This window comes from Bos indicus, chromosome 8 (assembly GCF_029378745.1).
Source record: "Bos indicus isolate NIAB-ARS_2022 breed Sahiwal x Tharparkar chromosome 8, NIAB-ARS_B.indTharparkar_mat_pri_1.0, whole genome shotgun sequence".
Classification (NCBI taxonomy): Eukaryota; Metazoa; Chordata; class Mammalia; order Artiodactyla; family Bovidae; genus Bos; species Bos indicus.
In genome coordinates, this window is record NC_091767.1 from 49,242,907 (window position 1) to 49,266,508 (window position 23,602).

The 23,602-nt window shown below is 36.2% G+C and overlaps 1 long non-coding RNA gene across 1 annotated transcript in view; it reads right to left on the reverse strand.

Annotated features, from left to right (window-relative positions):
• Positions 1 to 8,525, reverse strand: part of LOC139184551 (uncharacterized) — a 61,752-nt gene extending 53,227 nt beyond the window's left edge. The window contains exon 1 of the long non-coding RNA XR_011568072.1: positions 1 to 8,525. This exon is cut by the window's left edge and continues 42,887 nt beyond it. This is a non-coding gene — a long non-coding RNA (uncharacterized lncRNA).
• Between the last annotated feature and the right edge of the window lie 15,077 nt (positions 8,526 to 23,602).

The window sequence follows — 23,602 nt, forward strand, 5'->3', positions numbered from 1 at the left end:
ATATGTTGTTGAATTCTGTTTGCTAAAATTTTGTTGAGGATTTTTGCATCTCTGTCCATCAGTGATATTAGCCTGTAGTTTTCTTTTTTCATGTTGTCTTGTCTGGTTTTGGTATCAGGGTGATGGTGGCCCATAGAATGAGTTTTGAAGCGTTCCTTCCTCTGCAATGTTTTGAAAGAGTTTTAGAAGGATAGGCATTAGCTCTTCTTTTAATGTTTGATAGAATTCTTCTGGGAAGCCATCTGGTCCTGGGCTTTTGTTTTTTGGGAGATTTTTGATCACAGCTTCAATTTCAGTGCTTGTGATTGGGTTGTTCATAATTTCTATTTATTCCTGATTCAGTCTTGGAAGATTGAACTTTTCTAAGAATCTGTCCATTTTTTCCAGGTTATCCATTTTATTGCCATATAGTCGTTCATAATAGTCTCTTAGAATCCTTTGTATTTCTGCATTGTCTGTTGTAATCTCTCCTTTTTCATTTCTAATTGTTGCTTTGATTCTTCTCTCTTTTTTTCTTGATGAGTCTGGCTAAAGGTTTGTCAATTTTATCTTCTTAAAGAAGCAGCTCTTAGTTTTATTAATCTTTACTATTGATTGTTTCATTTCTTTTTCACTTATTTCTGCTCAGATCTTTGTGATTTCCTCTCTTCTACTAATTTTTTGCTGTTGTTGTTCTTCTTTTTTCAGCTGTTTTAGGTGTAAAGTTAGGTTGTCTATTTGATGGTTTTTTTGTTTCTTGAGGTAGGATCGTGTTGCTATAAACTTCCCTCTTAGAACTGCTTTTACTGCATCCCATAGGTTTTGAGTTGCCATGCTTTCATTGTCATTTGTTTCTAGAACTTTTTTGATTTCCCTTTTGATTTTTTTCAGTAACCTGTTGATTATTTAGAAACGTGATGTTTAATCTCCATGTGTTTGTGTTTCTTACAGTTTTTTTTTCTTATAATTGATATATAGTCTCATAGCATTGTGGTCAGAGAAGATGCTTGATATGATTTCAATTTTCTTACATTTGCTGAGGTTTGATTTGTGACCCAAGATGTGGTCTATCCTGAAGAAGGTGTATTCTTCTGCATTGGGATGGAATGTCCTGAAGATATCAATAAGATCCATCTCATCTAATGTATCATTGAAGACATGTTTCCTTATTGATTTTCTGTTTTGATGACCTGTCCCTTAGTGTGAGTGGGGTGTTAAAGTCTCTTGCTATTATTGTCTTACTTTCAATTTCTCCTTTTATGTACACTAGTGTTTGTCTTATGTATTGAGGTGCCCCTATGTTGAATATTTACAATTGCTATGTCTTCTTCTTGGATTGATTCTTGATCATATGTAGTGTCCTTCCTTATCTCTTGTAATATTCTTTATTTTAAGGTTTATTTTGTCTGATATGAGAATCCAGATCAGAAAAGAAGAAGTAAAGCTCTCACTATTTGCAGATGACATGATACTGTACATTGAAAAGATTAAAGATAGTATCAGAAAATTACTGGAGCTAATCAGTGAATTTAGCAAAGTTGCAGGATACAAAATCAATACACAGAAATCACTTGCATTTCTATATAATAACAATGAAAAATCAGAAAGAGAAATTAAAGAATCAATCTCATTCACCATTGCAACAAAAAGAATTAAATATCTAGGAATAAACTTACCCAAGAAGATGAAAGAACTATACACAGAAAATTATAAGACATGAAGGAAAAAAATCAAAGATGACATAAACAGATGGAGAGATATTCTATGTTCCTAGGTAGGAAGAATCAGTATTGTGAAAATGGCTATACTACCAAATGCAATCTACAGATTCAATGCAATCCCTATCAAATTACCAAAGGCATTTTTCACAGAACTAGAACCAAAAATTTTACAATTCATATGGAAACACAAAAGATCCCGAATAGCCAAAGCAGTCTTGAGAAAGAAGAATGGAACTGGAGGAATCAACTTTCCTGACTTTAGATTGTATTACAAAGCTACAGTCATAAAAACAGTATGGTACTGGCACAAAAGCAGAAATATAGACCAATGGAACAAGATAGAAAGCCCAGAAATAAACACATGTACCTATGAGTACCTTATTTTTGAAGAGGCAAAGACAGCCTTTTCAATAAATTGTGCTGGGAAAACTGGACAGCTACATGTAAAAAAATGAAATTAGAACACTTCCTAACACCATACACAAAGATAAACTCAAAATGGATTAAAGACCTAAATGTAAGACCAGAAACTATAAAACTCTTAGAGGAAAACATAGGCAGAACACTCGCTGACCTAAATTAAAGCAAGATCCTCTATGACCCACCTCCTACAGTAATGGAAATAGAATCAAAAGTAAGCAAGTAGGACCTGATTAAACTTAAAAGCTTTTGCACAGCAAAGGAAACTATAAGCAAGGTGAAAAGACAACCCTCAGAATGGGAGAAAATAATAGCAAATGAAACAACTGATGAAGGATTCATTTCCAAAATATACAAGCAGCTCATACAGCTCAATGCCAGAAAAACAAACAACCCTATCAAAAAGTGGGAAAAAGACCTAAACAGACATTTCTCCAAACAAGACATACAAATAGCTAACAATCACATGAAAATATGCTCAACATAGCTCATTATTAGAGAAATGAAAATCAAAACTACAATGAGATATAATCTCATACCGGTCAGAATGGCCATCATCAAAAAGTCTACAAAAAATAAATGCTGGAGAGGGTGTGGAGAAAAGGGAACACTCTTGTACTATTGGTGGGAATGCAAATTGATACAGCCACTATGGAAGATGGTATGGAGATTTCTTAAAACACTAGGAATAAAATTACCATATGACCCAGCAATCCTACTCCTAGGCATATACCCTGAGGAAACCAAAATTGAAAAAGACACATGTATCCCATTGTTCATTGAAACACTATTTGCAGTAGCTTGAACATGGAAGCAACCTAGATGTCCATCAACAGATGAATGGATAAAGAAGTTATGGTACATATACACAACAGAATATTACTCAGCCAAAGGAAGGAACACATTTAAGTCAGTTCTGATGAGATGGATGAACCTAGAACCTATTATACAGTGTGAAGTGAGTCAGAAAGAGAAAGATAAATAGCATATTCTAACACATACATATGGAATCTAGAAGAATGGTACTGAAGAATTTATTTACAGGGCAGCAGTGGAGAAACAGACATAGAGAATAGACTTATGGACATGGGGAAAGGGGAGGAGAGGGTGAGATGTAGGAAAAGAGTAATATGGAAGCCAACATTACCATATGTAAAATAGATAGCCAACAGGACTTCGCTGTATGGCTCAGGAAACTCAAAAAAGGGCTCTGTATCAACCTAGAGGGTTGGGCTGGGAAGGGAGATGGGAGGGAGGTTCAAAAGGGAGGAGATATGTGTATACCTATGGCTGATTCATGTTGAGGTTTGATAGAAAACAACAAAATTCTGTAAAGCAATTATCCTTCAATAAAAAAATAAATTAAAAAGAAAAAAAAGAAAAGAAATAACCCCAAAAAAGAAACTGTCTAAATTACTAGAAAGTTGAATGAAACATAAATTCCAATCAAAAAATCATCAGTTATTTAAATATATTGGACATACAGAGTGGCAGAGTGTTTTGAAGTTTATTTAATTGGATTATTCTCCAATATCTGTGAAATCAAAGTAAATCATGATGTCTATGCTTTTGATTTATATTATGTTTTTGTAGTTTTCTGGTTGGTTTGTTTTGAAGATGGAATAACGACATTTTGTATTACATTTGTTGTAATCAATAAAACTTATTCTTGACAGTTTTGTGGGGATTATAACTTATTTGAAATTTAAAGAATCAAAGAAAATTGTTTGGACAGTCAGCTTATATATTTATTTTCTAAGGAACTCTAAGAAAATTGGAACCTAAGTATTTCAATGATTTCATGACACAGGATTCTAGATATAATGAAAGAAGATTCCAATCTAAAAACTGAAAGGTAAGATGTAATTCAAGGATAAAAGAACTTCAAAGTCAAAGAAAATCAAGAAAAACAATGAAGTTCAAGAGCAAACACAGAGAAAAGATTTTTAGTGGACAAAAACTAGGCATGCATGGTGCCTTTGCACTGCATTTTTTTAATTACAAAGACAAAGAATGAATCAAACCATTTCATTATTTCATCACTCAGCTTTGTCTCAAATGTCAAGTATGAAAAATTACTGAGAAGAACAAAAGTTTCAAAAAGGAAAAAAAAAACTTTGAAGAGTATGAACATACCATGAGTGCTAACTCCAGAAGAGCTGGTTTTTCAAGAATCATACAGGAAACTGAATAATGATGTAGTAGTTAGAAACATGAGTGTCCTTTTGAGGCTCCCCACCCTCCTAAAGAAGGGAAACAAAGTGGATGCCTGTGGGTCTATCAGTATTACGTGGTAGGTGTATGTGTAGGTTTGTAGTCACTATAGCCCTCATATTCCAGTCTTATGTTTTTATTTTATTGTCAATCAAAAATTGTCTTTCTAAATTTTTGTCAGTCTTTAATTTAGAATTGTAGATAATTTTATGCCTCCAAATAGCTAAGTCAAATTGGGCATTGTGGTCTGCACTATAAATCTAGATTCATGTCCTGACTCCCCTATTTATTAATTATTCAGTTTAACTAAATCTCAACTTCAGTGCATTTCAGTTTTGAAATATGTGAAATATTACCTGCCTAATCTTTCTCACAATATAATTATGTGGATGAAATAAATATATGTGAAAAAAGTTTTGCAAGCCCTGAAATGTAAAACCAACAGAAAATTTCACCCTTGCTGGATGTAGCAGATGGGATTTCACTTCCACCTCTCTCACTTAAAAGACTTTATAGTTACACGATTGAGAAGAAAGCTCTGCTGCTGCTGCTAAGTCACTTCAGTCGTGTCCGACTCTGTGCAACCCCAGAGACGGCAGCCCACCAGGCTCCCCCGTCCCTGGGATTCTCCAGGCAAGAACACTGGAGTGGGTTGCCATTTCCTCCTTCAGTGCATGAAAGTGAAAAGTGAAAGTGAAGTCGCTCAGTCGTGTCCGAGACTCCTAGCGACCCCATGGACTGCAGCCTACCAGGCTCCTCTGTCCATGGGATTTGCCAGGCAAGAGTACTGGAGCGGGGTGCCATTGCCTTCTCCAGAAGAAAGCTCTAGGCACTTTTTAATATCCCTGCCCACATGATGGTTTTGTCAAGAATCAGGCACAGTCAGAAGATAAGGTTATAGATGCTCAATCATATACTTCATTTGAACAGTAACATGATTCTTGGCATGAAGACAACTTTAAAATACATATTCAAAAATAAGCAACATAATATATATGTCTAGCTATAAGTATTTTAAATATTCCACTCAAATCAACAAAATGGTTTGAGGCACTTTATCTGAACTGTCTTATATATAGTGAATTATTTATGTTTCTGGTTTTAGTAAGTACCATTCTAATGTATTTTCTAGGTAAAATGAATAATTTAAACTGAATAATGACCAGAAGTAAATGTACCTTTCTGAATCAACATTTGCCTTATTAGTCTTGGTGAAAACGAAGTATCTGTGCAGGAATGAGGGTAAGATAAATAAAACATGATAACTACAGTTCCCTCTGAGCCAGATCCTATAGCAGAGTCCACTATTCCAATGTGTTTAAACTTTTTCCAAAGGAAATGCTTTGGAATGTCCATTCCAAATGGACATTGTCCATTTGGATAATGACAATGTCCATTATCATTGTCAAAAATACTGAGAAAATTGAAGTCACTGCTATCTAGGAACCCAGACATTGAGTAAGTGTTAAACACACACAGACACAGATGCTCACACATGCACACACACTTACACATTTGTGTTACAGCAGAATGGAACCAATTCAGTGTTGTAAAACTTAAATGATAAAGCATCGTGATAGGGATGTAAAGCATTTCTACTGGGGCTGCGTAACAGCTCTCCACTCTCCTTGGTTTCCATTTGAGGCAAGTGGAAAATTCAGGCTTGTCTCAGGAATATCAGTAGTGCCTGAGTGTGTCCTATAGATTGGTTTCTGTTGGGTCTCAGTCTTAAACCACTAGGATTCAGCTAGTCAACCATAAATAAATACAATGGCACCATTACTCTGCCACCTGCCCACCTAGGGACAAAGCCATGTAAAGTTTTATGTTTCAAAGTTCAGAATCATGGGTAAGTCAATCCTGTTGATTGGTCAGAGATGTACTTTATATCAGCAATAGCCAGAGTCTTAATTCAGGTTTACCATGATGGCCTGAATTCCCTCCTTACTTATTCAGTTTCAGACAACTCTACACTGGGACTATGGAAAGGATTTATTTACTCAGGAACTTAAAGTCAGGGGAGTATTAACAGTGCTTCTTTCATCCTTAATTCTCTCAGTGAGCTTCACCCTTAGAATGTTCCTCTCCACCCTCCTTTACCTTCCAGTTCTGTTTTCAAAAATTATACACAAATAATATTTTTTCCTTACTTAGATATCCTTCTAAATCCCATTCTGTTCACTCCAAATTTTGTTAGTTAACGATGGGTCTTCAATGGGTTATTAAAGAAGAAAGCCATTCTTCATTACTATCATCATGTCATTAACAGTAAAAAAATTTCATTTTAAAATGAAAGGAGAAAAAAGAATGTTAGAAAATAGAAACTGAAACTAGACTTGACCTCAGAGATGAAAACTGTCCATATCTGTTACTCAGTCACAGCACCTGCATTGTATTATTTAACAGTCAGTACTGGTTCACCTTCATTCTGTTCAAGCATGGCTAGTAGATTTCCTTCGAGCTCAAAAGAATAGTAACAGCTTTCCAATCATGGAAAGTCAACCAGATTGTTCTGATTGATACCTTATTATTAAAGAATTCCTCAGACAAGTGAGCTCATTCTAATATAGAGATATCTTATCATTCATTATTCCTTTAACAAGAACTTATTAAGCACCTGTTGCAGTCCAGGCACTGTGCTGGGGAGTGGAACTAATAAGAAATAAATCAGGGAACTTACAGTCTGTTAGGGGAGATAGATATCAAACACACAATTACACAGAAAACCACACAAGTAATTGTATATTCATACCAAATTATTTAAAAAGGAATTCAGTGCCATCTTCCTCTTAAGTCATAGTTTGATTTTTCTCATTTTTCCTTCTAATTCTGAATGGGAACATGTGAGTAACAATTGGAACACCTACTGTGAACTATGCTGTTTGTAATAGGCAGGAATGTCATTTGTAGTCCTAAAGAAAGTTCAAATATTGTCACAATTCACTTTTCTTTTACAAGGAAAAAAAATCTGAAATCCTGTGAGCCTCACCTCACTTTTATCAACAGAAAAATAATTTCTAACTGGATCTTTTTAAGGTTGAAATTAAAAAAGCTTTGAAAAGTCTGTCGGTTCTCTAAAGACGTTTCTGAGACTAAGGAACTATTAAGTACTAGTATAAACAAGAGTATGATTGTTTACTCAAAGGAATGAACTAGAAAGTTAAGGAGTACATAATATAGGTTGCAGCTGCACTTTAAAGAATGCAAAGATTTATGGGGAAAAAGGGGAGTGTCTTTACTGGAAACAGAATGAGCAATTGTGCAAGAGCAGGAATGGAGATTATTTGGAAAATGGTAAAGAAATTGGTCTAGTTTGGCCAAGGATACATGTGAAGCTGAGGACAGAATGGGAGAGGAAGAGGCAGCCTTCAGGGTTTTAGTTGTTGACTGCAGATGAGAAGGGGAAAATAAAATAAAACAAGCAAAAATAATATTTAACCATTGCATTATCTTCACTTTTTAAGGTCTTTTTAGACATTAAACCTAATGCGAAGAGTTGATTCATTGGAAAAGACTCTGATGCTGGGAGGGATTGGGGGCAGGAGGAGAAGGGGAGGACAGATGGCATCGCCGACTCGATGGATGTGAGTTTGAGTGAACTCCAGGAGTTGGTGATGGACAGGGAGGCCTGGCGTGCTGCAGTTCATGGGGTCTCAAAGAGTCAGACACGACTGAGTGACTGAACTGAACTGAACTGAGACATTAAACCAAGAGATGAAATTCTTACATTTTTACTTTATAAAACATGTTCTGCCTTTCCCCCAGAAAAGATACTGAAGAAAGAGTTTCTTCCTGAGACTGCAAAATAAGATTTTATCTGAAGGACAGGTACAGAACCGGGGCAACAATAGGCTCTTAATGAACATGGCAATTGCTTAAACTGGTCAATTAAAAATAGAAATTGTTCTATTACTTTACTTCACCTATATATGTATATATACACACATATATATATATATTCTCAGCACTTACAGAATATATATAATATATACACACATACATTTTCTTCCACAGAGTTCTACCTTAAATCCTCATTTTCCTTTATAATAGTACAATTATAATCTATGAATGTATATGAAAGTGGTTCATTACCTTCAGGCATCAAAAAAGTAAAATGAAAAGATCAACCATTAGGAGAAAATCAAGATTAAAAATGACAGATGTTGGTTAATGCTCTCAATAATAAATAAAATAATATTATATCATTTTTATATCATATATATATTATATATAAAAAATAATATATATAAAAAAGAAGAGCAAGGTAGCAATCTTTATAAAATGATTGCTTTTTTTTTTTTTTTAAGGAAAAACGTCTTTATTTCTTGAAACAAAACAAATGCTTTTGCTTTAGATTTTGCTTTTCTTTTAAAAGAAATTTAAATATTATAACCCAGATTAGTGGCTCAGTGGTAAAGAATCCGCCTTCCAAGTAAGAGACCTGGGTTCAATCCATGGGTCAGCAAGGTCCCCTGGAGAAGGAAATGGCAACCTCTTCCAGTATTCTTGTCTGAAAAAATCCCATGGACAGAGGAGCCTGGTGGGCTACAGTCTATGGGGTTGCAAAGAGGTGAACATGACTCAGTGAGTGAGCACACATATGCGAGAAAGTATATGGCAGTCAACCATGATTAAAATGAGAGAATTACATAATTGGACTCTGCAAACAGTGATGTACCATATAAAGGCTTGTGACCAGAGAAACAAAAATGAAAGAACAACAAAAAGTTCATGTTGGCAGTTGGACATTGATACGGCCTATATTTTCCTCACCTTCACAATATTGCACTACAATAAAGAATAAATGAAATGAGGTTTTATGACATTTGTAAAAAGAAAATAGGCCTTATTTGTTTGTGGCACTGGTTACAAACTTATAACATATTTGTAGAAATATCAAATGCTTAAAGAATTAAACAAATTTAACTATAATACTATTTATATTGAAAGTAGGATTTGACTTTTTTGTACAAATATGTACAAAAATTTTACTTACATTTAAAAGTTCCTATTATCCATAAATCACTGTATCGACTATAGAAGGTGTTTATCCAGCTATACCAAGGGGAAAAATAAAGGCAATACATTTTAGGCTAAAAGTTAAGTATTTTAAACTTTCCAGACAATAAAAGTGGAGACATGGAGGAAAACAGTGGATTTCCTCCCTGAAAGAATGCTGTAGACATTTATTGCTTTGTCTGAGAAATATTGTTACTGATGCTAAGATTAATCCTACCTTCTTTTGGATAAAATCAACCAACTGGGCTTTCAGTCACAGTAAATTAACTCTCTGACCACTGTAGATGGCTTCAGAAATAAGTGACTGATCCAAAATATGCCAATAGCAACCCTTCCAGTATTTTTTCCCCAACACAGAGACAGAAGCAATGCTTCTTTGATAGACAAGTGATAAGAAGTGTGAAGAACAAGAATGTTGTCTGTCAAGTTTCCCACCATTAGGAGAAAAGCTGGTCTGATTAATGCAGAGATAAGAGAAAAAGAAAGAAACTTCAAACCACATGCAGACTTCTAGTTCTAAGAGTCTGAGGGCTAGATCTGTTCTTGAGTTGCAAAAGAGAACCCTAATACTGTTCTCTTCTATTTTCCCCATTCTGACTGAGCTTGTTGGAGTTCAGTGTTTGTACTAGCAAACCTGACTTATCCAGGGGACTTATATGTAACAGCACAAATCAACAATACCACAGGTACTATTTATATGAAAAAGACGTTAATTTACATATAAAAAGACAACAAACTAGTTGAAAAGCTTTCTTTACTTCTAATGCTATTTTCCCCTGGCAAGTTGGTGAGGTTTCCATAGTGCTTACTTTATCAAGATCTTCCCTCTGTGTCTTGAATCTAGCCCTCTCCCCTCTTTCTTAGTAAAGCCTCCTTACTTTTACCTGGAGAGCTTCCCAAGTGGTGCTAGTGGTAAAGAACCTGCTTGCAATGCAGGAGACACAAGAGATGTGGGTTTGATCCCTGGGTCAGGAAGATCCCCTGGAGAAGCAAACGGCAACCTACTCCAGTATTCTTACCTGGGAAATCCTATGGACAGAGGAGCCTGGTGGTCTACAGTCCATGGGGTTGCAAAGAGTCGGACATGACTGAGGTGACTTAGCACTCTTACCTGCAAGAGCTCAGTAGGTATTAATAATTCCTTAATACCATCCATCCTGTTCTGGCCCTTTACAAAAACTTTGAAGAGTCTGGCCTTTTGCTTCTCTACTATTAAGAGCGACTACAATTAGCTTTGGTTGATTTGTCTTCTAATCCTCTGTGTGCCTCTGCTTCTATTGGCCAATGTGGGACAAGCACTTCCTCTTGAATTTGACTTTCACCCTTGGACACAGTGCTGATCCTGCCTTTTTCAAAGTTGTCTTTTCTCATAACCCTTTCTGATCCATACTATGGAGGGGTAGATGTGATTTCTTCACAGTGTGTCCATAGAGGGCAGAGAATTGCATTTAGATGCTTTCAAAGCTTTAATTTTCTCTGCCTTATGTTATCAACATACTCTAGCTTTTTTTTAAAAAATCAAAGATATTGGCTATGTTTATAAGAGAACAACCTAAACTATCAGACAGCCTTCCATACATGATCTGTTGTCTGCAGTTAACTCATAAGGCAAAAGTGCAGTTTCAAACCCTCCACTATTAATGAGTAGACTATTTAAAAATTCCATAGAGACAGAAAGTTTAAGTTTTCTTATTGGAATAGGTTTGTTGTAGCCATGGGTCCCGGGAAACAAACTCACTCAGAAGGACAATGCAGATAGTGGAGTGCAGCTTATTACACCGGCGGGCCCAAGGCAGAGTCTCCTCTTAGCCATGGACCCCGACCAGCATTTGTGAAAATCTTTTATACCCCATGTGTCTGAACCCACCACTTCAAGTTTCTTGAGACTTACATAAACCAAGGAAAATACAATCCCAATAACCCCATCATTCACTTGCTACGTGCTCATGTGCTCAAACAGTTAGCCAATAATCAATAAACCCGAGGTTACACTCCAATAGATAAAGAAAAATTTATGGCCTGTCTGAGTGCTCAAACTACCGCACAATTGCACTCATCTCACACGCTAGTAAAGTAATGCTCAAAATTTTCCAAGCCAGGCTTCAGCAATACGTGAACCGTGAACTTCCTGATGTTCAAGCTGGTTTTAGAAAAGGCAGAGGAACCAGAGATCAAATTGCCAACATCTGCTGGATAATGGAAAAAGCAAGAGAGTTCCAGAAAAACATCTATTTCTGCTTTATTGACTATGCCAAAGCCTTTGACTGTGTGGCTCACAATAAACTGTGGAACATTCTGAAAGAGATGGGAATACCAGACCACCTGACCTGCCTCTTGAGAAATTTGTATGCAGGTCAGGAAGCAACAGTTAGAACTGGACATGGAACAACAGACTGCTTCCAAATAGGAAAAGGAGTTTGTCAAGGCTGTATATTGTCACCCTGTTTATTTAACTTCTATGCAGAGTACATCATGTGAAACGCTGGACTGGAAGAAACGCAAACTGGAATCAAGATTGCCGGGAGAAATATCAATAACCTCAGATATGCAGATGACACTACCCTTATGGCAGAAAGTGAAGAGGAACTAAAAAGCCTCTTGATGAAAGTGAAAGTGGAGAGTGAAAAAGTTGGCTTAAAGCTCAACATTCAGAAAATGAAGATGATGGCATCTGGTCCCACCACTTCATGGGAAAAAACGGGGAAACAGTGTCAGACTTTATTTTTCTGGGCTCCAAAATCACTACAGATGGTGACTGCAGCCATGAAATTAAAAGATGCTTACTTCTTGGAAGGAAAGTTATGACCAACCTAGATAGCATATGCAAAAGCAGAGACATTACTTTGCCAACAAAGGTTCGTCTAGTCAAGGCTATGGTTTTTTCCTGTGGTCATGTATGGATGTGAGAGTTGGACTGTGAAGAAGGCTGAGCACTGAAGAATGGATGCTTTTGAACTGTGGTGTTGGAGAAGACTCTTGAGAGTCCCTTGGACTGCAAGGAGATCCAACCAGTCCATTCTGAAGGAGATCAGCCCTGGAATTCCTTTGGAAGGAATGATGCTAAAGCTGAAACTCCAGTACTTTGGCCACCTCACGCGAAGAGTTGACTCATTGGAAAAGAGTCTGATGCTGGGAGGGATTGGGGCCAGGAGGAGAAGGGGACGACAGAGGATGAGATGGCTGGATGGCATCACTGACTCGATGGACGTGAGTCTGAGTGAACTCCGGGAGTTGGTGATGGACAGGGAGGCCTGGTGTGCTGCGATTCATGGGGTCGCAAAGAGTCGGACACAACTGAGTGACTTATCTGATCTGATCTGGAGGAAGGGGTGATGAGTGTATGTTTTCTCTTAGGTGATGAGTAACCTAGATAAGATCTTCAAGGTTCCCCTGTCTGGAGGAGGTCTTATCCTTCTGTTGTTGTTTTCACAGGCACTAAACACAGAGTTCAGAGTCCATTGGAAAGGTGGCCGAGCATGATCAGCATGAACAGGCCTAAGATGGAGTCCAGGCCCTATGAATTCCTTCTTCAGGTTCTCTGACATAATACAACTAGTGTCATTAAAATGTTAGTTCTGTAAGGATGGTAGATTTTTGCTTGTGTTTCACCAAGCCCCAGGGCTTGGAAGAGGACCTAATACAAGAGATTGCTAACATCTGTTGGAAGGCTCACACATTGTGACTATAGGGCTGAATCATTCTGCTAAATAATTGAATAAAGGTTTGATTTTCAGTGTGTGTGCCCCTACGATGCGGAAAACCCTGTGGACAATTTGAGGCTGAATAAGAATGCATCCTGAAGAAACTTATCTAGTAGGTGAGAGAAACAATACAAAAACAGGTACACTGGGGGCTCCCCTGGTGGCTCAGAGGTAAAGAATCTGCCTGACAATGCAGGAGAAACGGGTTCAGTCCCTGGTCTAGGAGGATCCCACATGCCACAAGGCAGCTAAGTCTGTGCACCACAACTGCTGAGCCTGTGCTCTAGAGCCAGGCTCCACAACAAGAGAAGCCCATCCACTGAAACTAGAGAGTAATCTCCACTGGCCACAATAGAGAAAAGCCCAAGAAGCAATGAAGACCCTGCACAGCCAAAAATCCATAAATAAATAAATAAAATTATTTTTAAAAATAGGTATACTAAACATTCAATTAAAATGATCCTGTATTCAAGAACCAACAAATGTGCTGTTTGCTTTCCTGAGAAGCAGCACTCCTTTCTGTAGAGATTTGAAGTTCTGCTGTAGAGGATTAGCTTTTGAGCTGTGTCTAAAAATACGAATAGAATTTCCACAGAGAGAAGCTCAAAGGCAGAGAATGCCTTGCACTAGAAATCAGTCTTAGAGTCTTTTCTGAGCCTTTATGAGACCAGCAGAAATAAAGAATGGTATGTTTCAATAGCTGAAAGAACTTTACCTAAATTATTAAGCACTGCAGCATCTTCAAGACACAAGTATTTTAAGCACATCTGAGTGCCCTCCCACCGGCTGGCTGTAGGGAGCGGGGAGTGACTTTTCTGCCATTTTCCCTTAAAGTGAAATGAGTAACTTGAAAAAAAAAAAAGCTTCTTCTGTGTTTATTTTTAAGAGTTTATGTTTCAGTTTCCAGCATGTGTCACATTAAACTCAAACTGCCTATGAAAGAAAAATACTGGTATTTCAAGAAAAGGCATGGTATTATCTTTTCCTTACTTAAGTTCTGACACGACCAAGCAATTCCCTGCAAATCTCCCTCCCCCTCTTCCCCACCCTGGAGCAAATTTTAAAGCCCTGATTCATCAAACCGCAGTTAGACATTCTGAACTTTGGTGACTCCTTCTGCAAAACCGGTTTGTTCACAAAATGGATTCTGTCTTACTTTTTCTCAAAAAGTCTCCTGTATGGTAGTGACATTCATGATACAATAGTTCTCTTCAATGCAGTACTAGTTTTCACAAAAGCCCATCTATAGAGTTTTAAAAAAATATCTCATAGTGATATTAAACTTAGTATACTCCAGCTACATAGAAACGTAACTTAGATGTTTTCGTTTAAAGGAAGTTTAGGAGACACTGCATTTTAAGAAGACCGAGAGGCAGTTCTTCTGATCTGCATTTCATTTCCATATTGCAAATATCAAATGCTACAAAGAAGATTTGCCTAACCCATCATTTCTAATCCCAGTGAGTTTTTTGTACTCTCTCTTTACTCAACTAATCCTTTATTCTCTTTACACTTAGGGTAGTTTAAGCAAATTTACTTGTGTCCACAGTAAATATGCCTCAGCTCCAGGCAGCTGACTTCTTGTTCACCCAGATGGAAATTAAACTGAAATGTGCATATTGCAAGCACCAGCCACTGCCTCTTAAAAATGCAAAACCTTAACCAGGCAACAGGATATAGTTTCAAATAGAAGGAAGAGCTGTTGTTGAAGCCTAAGGATCTTTAATTCTCTGGATTGCTCACTATAAACCCATTAGCTGAATTTAAATTTCTTGGGGTTCTTCTGAACCTGGCTAACACACATGGAATTTAGAATTGTTTCCTTTTCACATTTTGCTTATTTTTAGTCTCTCTAAAAGACTCCTGGTTATGTAGCAGATTTAGGGAAAATGTTAGAATTTGCATGTTTGGCTTTGAGCTTAAAGATGATCTTGGTTATAAAAAGTGTGCAACTTTTCTGCTCTTTTTTGTCTTGTATTCTGATACTTATTTTATGACAGGTTTCATGACCTTCCATAATATGTATGTACAAAAACTATAAAATATCTAAAAATTAAATGAATAATTTTTATACACTAGCTAGCTACACAGGAGTCATATCAACATTTTTGTACAATTATGACATTGAAAGACATTTTGAATCATTCAGTTATTAAAATCAGTCTTAAATCCCATGCCATTCTTTTGCATGTTGAAAAAATATGGTATGTTGTTGCAAAACTCTTTACCCTCAAACTATAGTAACACATATTTTGCAATAGGAAAGTAAAGTTGCTTTAGGACCTTGTCAAAGTCAGATATTCAGATAACCATATACTTTAGACAAAATAGCTTTTAAATTCTTCATAATAATCAATATTTAGGGTACCAGGAGACAATGATGAGTCAAAAGTTTATTCTAATGTCCACCGCTTCCTTATCTGAAACGGTGCAAACAAAATTTGTCGTTTACTCTCTGTTGGTGAAATAAATTTCTTTTTCAACTGCTAGTAGTTCAAGACCTGCACTTTCTTGGGGGTGCACACCAAGGAGCTTGTTGGTAATCTTTAGCTACAGTCCTACGGGGATGACAAGGCATCCCTCATCTTCATGAGAGAGGCATTGGGACCCATCCACTGCCTCTCCAACTACCATAGGAACATCTATTCCCAATTCTGCCACATAATCTAGATCAGGTCAACAGAGAGGAGGAAGTGGGAATACCTTTTGGACAAGGAGAAATTTCTCACACAAATCCATGGTTTGGCCATTTGAATTTGCTTCTCTGAATATTCACATTTCCGCCTCATTTCTATTGCTGTTTAGGTTGCTTGAATTTTTTTCCTCAACAGTTTATAAAAGCTCCTGCTATAGTATACATATCAGCCTTTTCTTAATATATGAAAATAAGATTTGAATTTTTATGAGAATCTAATGATTTTATTTATATTTTTCCACATGTACTTTTATTTGTGTTTATTAAAATCTCTCTCTCTCTCTCTCTAAATCATACTAGATTTCCATGCATGAATAAGTGTTTCCTAGCCCAGAGATTATGTATGTTTTTTCCATATTTGTGCATGCATGCTCAGTCACTCAGTTGTGTCTAACTCTGTGATCGCATGGACTGTAGCCTGCCAGACTCCTCTGCGCATGGGTTTCTCCAGGCAAGAATACTGAAGTGGGTTGCCATTTTCTCCTCCAGGGGATATTCCTGACCCAGGGATTGAACCCACCTCTCCTATGTCTCCTGCATTGCAGGTATATTCTTTATCGCTGAGACATCAGGGAAGCCCCATTTATATATTTACTTCCATTTAAATCTTAGTTCTATCTGAAATATTTTTAATATGATATAAAATAAGGATCCAGTTTTCTAATTGTTCCTATTTAAAGAATTGTTTTAAATTATCTATTTAATCCATTGAATTCAAATAGAAGTTGAAAATAGCATTATTATTTAATTAAAAGATGTGAATCTATTGTTATATAGTCAACTGTTTTTTTTTAATTAATAAATTTAGTTTTTAGAGCAGTTTAAGAGTTGCTGAAAAACTGAATAGAAAATATAGAGAGTTCACATAAAGGCCCTCTTCCTTAGTTTCCTCTATTATTAATATATTGCACTGGTGTGGTACGTTTGTTATAACTGGTGAACCTCTATTGATATATTATTATTTGCTAATACAAGAATTTACATTAGGGTTCACTTTTTATGTTGTACAGTTCTATGGGTTTTGCCAAATACAAAATATCGTATATATAACATTATGATAGTATAGAAAAATGTCCCTGTCCTAAAAATCCCCTGTACTCCACCTACTCATTCTCTTACCATTCTCCCAGACTCGTGGCAACCATTGATATTTTTGCAGTCTCTGGAGGTCGCTTTTTCCAGAATGTCATATAGTTAATATCATATAGTATACAACCTTTTCATACTGCCTTATTTCACTTAGCAGTACACAGTTAAGATTCTTCCATGACATTTCCTAGTTTGATAACATATTTCTTTTTATTGTTGAATAAAATTCCATTATGTGTGTGTGTGTGTGTGTGTGTATGTATGTTTATGCTCAGTCGCTCAGTCATGTCTGACTCTTTGAGGCCCCATGAATTGTGGCCTATGAACTACAGCCTGCCAGGCTCCTCTGTCCATAGAATATTCCAGGCAAGAATACTGGAGTGGGGTGCCATTTCCCATTTCAGGGGACCTTCCCAACCCAGGGATCGAAACTGCATCTCTTGCATCTCCTGCATTGGAAGGTGGATTCTTTACCAGTAGCGTGACCTGAGAAGCCCTGTATGGATGTATAATAGTTCATCCACTCACCGATTAAAGGATATCTTGGTTGCCTCCAATTTTTGGAAATTATGAATAAAGTTGCTATAATGATTTATGTGCAGATTTTTGTGATAAAATAATTTTCTCAACTCATTAGAGTAAGTATCTAGGCATACAATCACTGGACTGTGTCCTAAGACTATGTTTAACTTTTTAAGAAACTATCAGGCTACCTTCCAAAGGGTAGTCCCATCTTGTATTCCTTACCAGCAATTAACAAGTGTCCCTGCCAACTGGAGTTTTGAATAAATATTTATTACTCAAACTAATATCATCATGAAATTAGTTTATATATATATGTATTTTTCTCATCACAAAGTTTTGCTGCAAGTTGGTTGACATAAAGGAAGAAATCATTATGATAGCACAAATTACTAAAGGTTATCAAAGAATATGGTAATTAAGCTAGCATTAGGAAATCTGAAATTTCACAACATTGGATTTAAACAGATGCTTTGCTCTTCTTGAACCTGGAAAGCAGATTTTGAACTCTTGACCTTAACAGACATCTTAATTTTTCTGCCTACAAATTTCTTGATAATTTATTGAAATAAAATTAGTTACAGTGTTCTTGCCTGGAGAATCCCAGGGATGGGGGAGCCTGGTGGGCTGCCGTCTATGGGGTAGCACAGAGTCGGACACGACTGAAGCGACTTAGCAGCAGCAGCAGCCAATGTGACCATTTTATTCTCTCTCCTTTTTAGAATAACATAGAGAGGAATGGTGACACCATATTCAAGGATAAAAAAGACTTGTGAAACATTTTCTAATCCTAGCAAGATCCTGTTAGTAGGAGTGTAAGAACTGACTCACTGAATTATTCACTGACGTTTCCTAAGTCATATAATAATAGATATTAAGCCTCCACTGAATTTGAATTTCTATTTTATCTATGATTTATCACCCACATAGGAAAACATAGAGGAGCAGAGATATAAGATCTTAGCACAAGTATGCTATCACCTCTTTTTGTTTGACAGCTATTGGAATTACAATTTGAACACAGGAGAGATAAAATATTTCTTAAAGTTATAAACTGGATTCACTTTTACCTCAAAATTCACACCCTGAGACTAGCAGTAAATTTAACCTGAGTGCGTGTTCAGCACTTTCTCTCTTATCCCTGCATCACACCGGAATACAAGGTTTTGGAAAACCTAGTGAAATGAGAAACGGCACCACATTGCTCTTAATTTCAATGATCTCATTTGCTGATGACCATTTCAATCATGGGCACCTTCAGTAAGGCCCTGAGACCATGGCAATTGGTGCTGACTTCTTTCATGTCCCATGGAGTCAGCCCCTTCTGTGACCATGCTAGCATAGAAGCATCTGACAGGATTCAAGCACACTATATGATCTAGAAAACCCAAAGCTCTTGTGTTCCTTCCAGGACTGAGAATTGCAACCACCTCTTTAGGTCAGACCAACTACTTTGTGCATGCGGTATGTGTAAGTGTGTATGTGTGTGTATGTAAATTTATTTCAATTTAAAGTATTTTTCAAAAAATTAAAATAGATAAACCTTGCCTGTTTGTGAACATTGTATAAAAAATTTGAATATATAAGTAACACCTACAAATCAGTAAGAAATAGGCAGACGACCCTTTAGAAAAAATGGACCAAAAACTAGAACTGGAATCTAAGAAAGAATATATCCAATGATGAACATATATATATAAGGGTGTTAAACTTCATTAGTCACTGAAGAAAGCTAAATTAAAAACCCAAGGTAATACCACTCACAACACCAGAATTGTTAAAATGAAAAAGACAATAGCAAATATTGACAAAGATAAGGAAAGACTGGATTTCTCATCTCCTGCTGTCTGCAAGTGTAACTTGGTACAACTTTGGAAAACTAAGTGGCAGTATTGACTAAAGTAGAATGCATGCAAACACCATGACCTAGCAAAAGAACCAGAAGGTGTGTATAAGGACGTTTGTTGTAGCACAGTTTGTAATAGCCAGAAATTAGAAACATTCCAATATGTAACCAGAGAAAAATGGATAAATAAATAGTGAAATGTTTTTACAAAGGAATAACATACTCTCTTAAGTCTCCTGTATTGGTAAAGAACCCACCTGTCAATGCAGAAGACTCAAGAGAGAAATTGCTGAAGAACTCAACCTTGACCATTCTACCATCATTTGGCACTTGTAGCAAAATGGAAAGATGAATAAGCTCAATAAGCGGGTGCCTCATGAGCTGACTGCAAAGCAAAAAAATCGTCGTTTTGATGTGTTGTCTTCTCTTCAGTTCAGTTCAGTCCCTCAGTCATGTCTGACTCTTTGCAACCCCATGGACTGCAGCACACACCAGGCCTCCCTGTTCATCACCAACTGCCGGAGCTTACCCAAACTCATGTCCAACAAGCTGATGATGCCATCCAACCATCTCATCCTCTGTTGTCCCTTTCTCCTCTTACTTTCAGTCTTTCCCAGCATCAGAGTCTTTTCAAATAAGTCAATTCTATCACATCAGGTGGCCAACGTATTGGAGTTTCAGCTTCAACATCAGTCCTTCCAATAAATATTCAGGACTGATTTTCTTTAGGATGGACTGGTTGGATCTCTTTGCAGTCCAAGGGACTCTCAAGAGTCTTCTCCAACACCACAGTTCAAAAGCATCAATTCTTCGCGCTCAGCTTTCTTTATAGTCCAACTCTCACATCCATATATGACTACTGGAAAAACCATAGCCTTGACTAGACGGATCTTTGTTGGCAAAGTAATGTCTCTGCTTTTTAATATGCTGTCTAGGTTGGTCATAACTTTCTTTCCAAGGAGTAAGCATCTTTTAATTTCATGGCTACAGTCACCATCTGCAGTGATTTTGGAGCCCCAAAAAAGAGTCTGTCACTGTTTCTATTGTTTCCCCATCTATTTACCATGAAGTGATGGGACCGGATGTCTTCTCTTTTTCTTATGCAATAACAAGAAACCATTTCTTGATCAGACTGTGATGTGTGATGAAAAGTGAATTGTATATGACAACCAGCAACAACCAGCTCAATGGCTAGACTGAGAAGAAGCTCCAAAGCCCTTCCCAAAGCCAAATTTGCACCAAAAAAAAGGTCAGGGCCACTGTTTGGTGGTCTGCTGCCGATCTGATTCACTCCAGCTTTCTGAATCCCAGTGAAACCATTACATCTGATAAGTATGCTCAGCAAATCATTGAGATGCACTGAAAACTGCAATCCCTGCAGCAGGCAGTGGTCAACAGAAAGGGCCTAGTTCTTCTTCATGACAATGCCTGACAGCACATTGCACAACCAATTCTTCAAAAGTTGAATGAGCTGGGTTATAAAGTTTTGCCTCATCTGCCATATTTAAATGACCTCTCACCAACCAACTACCACTTCTTCAAGCATCTTCACAACTTTTTTTCAGGCAAAACATTTCCACAACCAGTAGGATGCAGAAAATGCTTTCCAAGAGTTAGTCAAATTCCAAAGCACAGATTGTTATGCTACAGGAATAAGCAGACTTATTTCTCATTGGCAAAAATGTGTTGATTGTAGTGGTTTCTATTTTGATTAATACAGATGTGTTGAGCCTAGTTATAATGATTTAAAATCATGGCGTGAAAGCTTAATTTTGTTTCCACAAAACTTTTACATTTTTACACCATTCATACAAACATCCACACACATAGCATTATAAGCTAAAGTTTCACAAAATAACTTAGCTTATAATAAACGAAACATACTGATGCTTTCCACATTGTTCCATTTCATTCTATTCTACTCCTTTCTTTCTTTTTAGTGTTGATCAGTGCGTAACAAATTGACTTCATATTTCACTAATGATTTTGATTTAGCAGTTGAAACATTACTCTAGATGTGTCTGGACCTTCAAAACAAACAAAATATTGTCTTACTTTGGCTTGACCCTAACGAGAAACTTAGGAAACTATTTTCCTTCCAAAGTCCATGAGAATAAGGAGATTCCAAATCCCTGGGAATTCTAGTCATGGTTAATTCTTTGGCAGACAGGGTGATAACTTTCATTCTTCCCTGTTAAATCCATATCAAGGAAGCAAGATAATGTATCTAAATGTTATTCCTTCACATTCTCAATTAACCACCTTCCTGTACTGATGTGTTAAGAGGTTCTCAACCTTCTTGGCACCATTAGAAATACAAACTAAGGTAGTATTTTCATTGACTGTGAATAATGGGTGTGAGAAAGCTGTGGGGAAATTTTAAGATTTCAGAGAATTGCGGTCTTTGATGATTCTGAGCATACCTCTTTCTTCACATGAAAAGTAATGCTTAGATAGAACCTAAAACAAAGGGGTGGAGGAAACCCTTTACTTAAATCAGATGTTTTGTCAGATTTTGTCCAAATACTTTTGCTCTGTTAAAGTATGGTATGTGTGAGAGACTCCATACTTTGTATCCTTGTTTTATTTCCTTTTCACTATCAGGTCTGTACTACAGGAGTAGAGATAAATATACTGTGAAAATATAAAACATAATAGTTACTTTAACTTTCTCTTTCTCCCCCTTTTCTTCATTTTCTGTTCTCTCTGTGTAAAATAAATGGAACTAATGAGTCATCTTCTAGAAACAGCAAGAGTGGTGACTCATTCCCCCAGACTTGGAGTATGTGGCTTTTCACGTACACGAAGCATTTAACCAGTTATTATCCCTTAAGCTGCTAATGGTAACACATGATATGTTTTATTTCCAGATTCCACTTGACAGCATTATTGGGGGGACAGAGTTTCCAATAGATTACTCACAGAAATATTCCTATATGATTAGTGACTTTCTTTTTATATTTTGGAGTTTCATTACCTTTAGAGTTACAGCTGAAAGTTAATTTTGGAAAAAAATGTTTTTCTAACTTTTTGTCCTTAATTCTGCCACAGGTACCACATCTACTGTTGCTATCATATGTTTGCCAATGTATTACAAATCTAAATATACAACCCAATTCCTCCACATTAATGCTACTGGTAACCACAAAAACAGGACAAAATGTTTCTTTCAGGTAGTCTTCTAAAAGCTACATGGACTTTTTTCTTTATTTCACAGGAGTGTCACTGTGCATGTTCCAATGTTTCCATTGTCAAAATCAGGAATAAAAATACAAATATAAGATAATTTTGTGTAATTATCTTTTCCTTTTTCACCTGACAAAAATAAATGTGGTATTAAAAAGCTGGTCTACCTCTGTCCAAGATGCAATAATACCAATTTGCAATAATACCAATCAATTAATTAGTTGGCATGTAATTAAATAGTTCAAAACGTACTTGTTATGGTAGGCGACAAAATATTTAGATTAGATGATCTCCCTCTTCAGGATATGTTGACTTTATTAACATTAGCATTGAGAATTTAGAATATGTTTTAAAAATTGACAATCATAAGAAACTATCTTCACCGATTTTTCCAAACCTGATATATACGTATATAATAACCTGAGCTATATAAAAGAAAAAAGAACTACTAAAATGTAGCATAAACTGAACTATAATACTATGAGAGAGTTCATACTTACGTATAGTTTAATGAAAACATCATATATAACTTTATAAGGTTTCATGAAGAATAAAAATGAATCATCATCGAGACTACCAAACAAATTTCCTTTCCTTGAGTCAAGTGGGAAATTTCTTGTGATACCTGTTCGTTCTGAAACAGCTGCTACTCCACTAATCCTTTCATTTTGTAGTTCTGGTTTATTGTTCAAATTCTGTAGAATACCAAGGATCTATTTGTATGAAAATTTATATATAACTTAGTCTATAAAAATAATTAATGTATTAAGCCTTTCTCTAATGTCAATATTTTCTTAGAATGTCATAATGGTTATATTTCTAGAATTAACTTTGAGATTTTGAGACAATTTGGAACTTTATGTCTTTTTCATTTCTTATATATATCAACAAGGTATATGCAAGCATAGAACATATTTTGTTTTGAAGGTAGGAAAAATGCTGGTGAAATAGAAATAGAAAACTATCCAAGCTGATTCACATTATTGTATAGCAGAAACTAACACAATATTGTAAAGCAATTATAACTCCAATTTAAAAAATAAAGATTAAAATAACAAAATAATAAATAACAAAATAATAAAATAACAAAAATTACCCAGTATTTCATAACACTAAATTTTGCAGATATATTATTTTTTAATTCTCACAAGAATTCTAGTAAGTTGGCAGCCTAGAAAGTACTATCTCTATTTTACAAAAGTTGAAACAA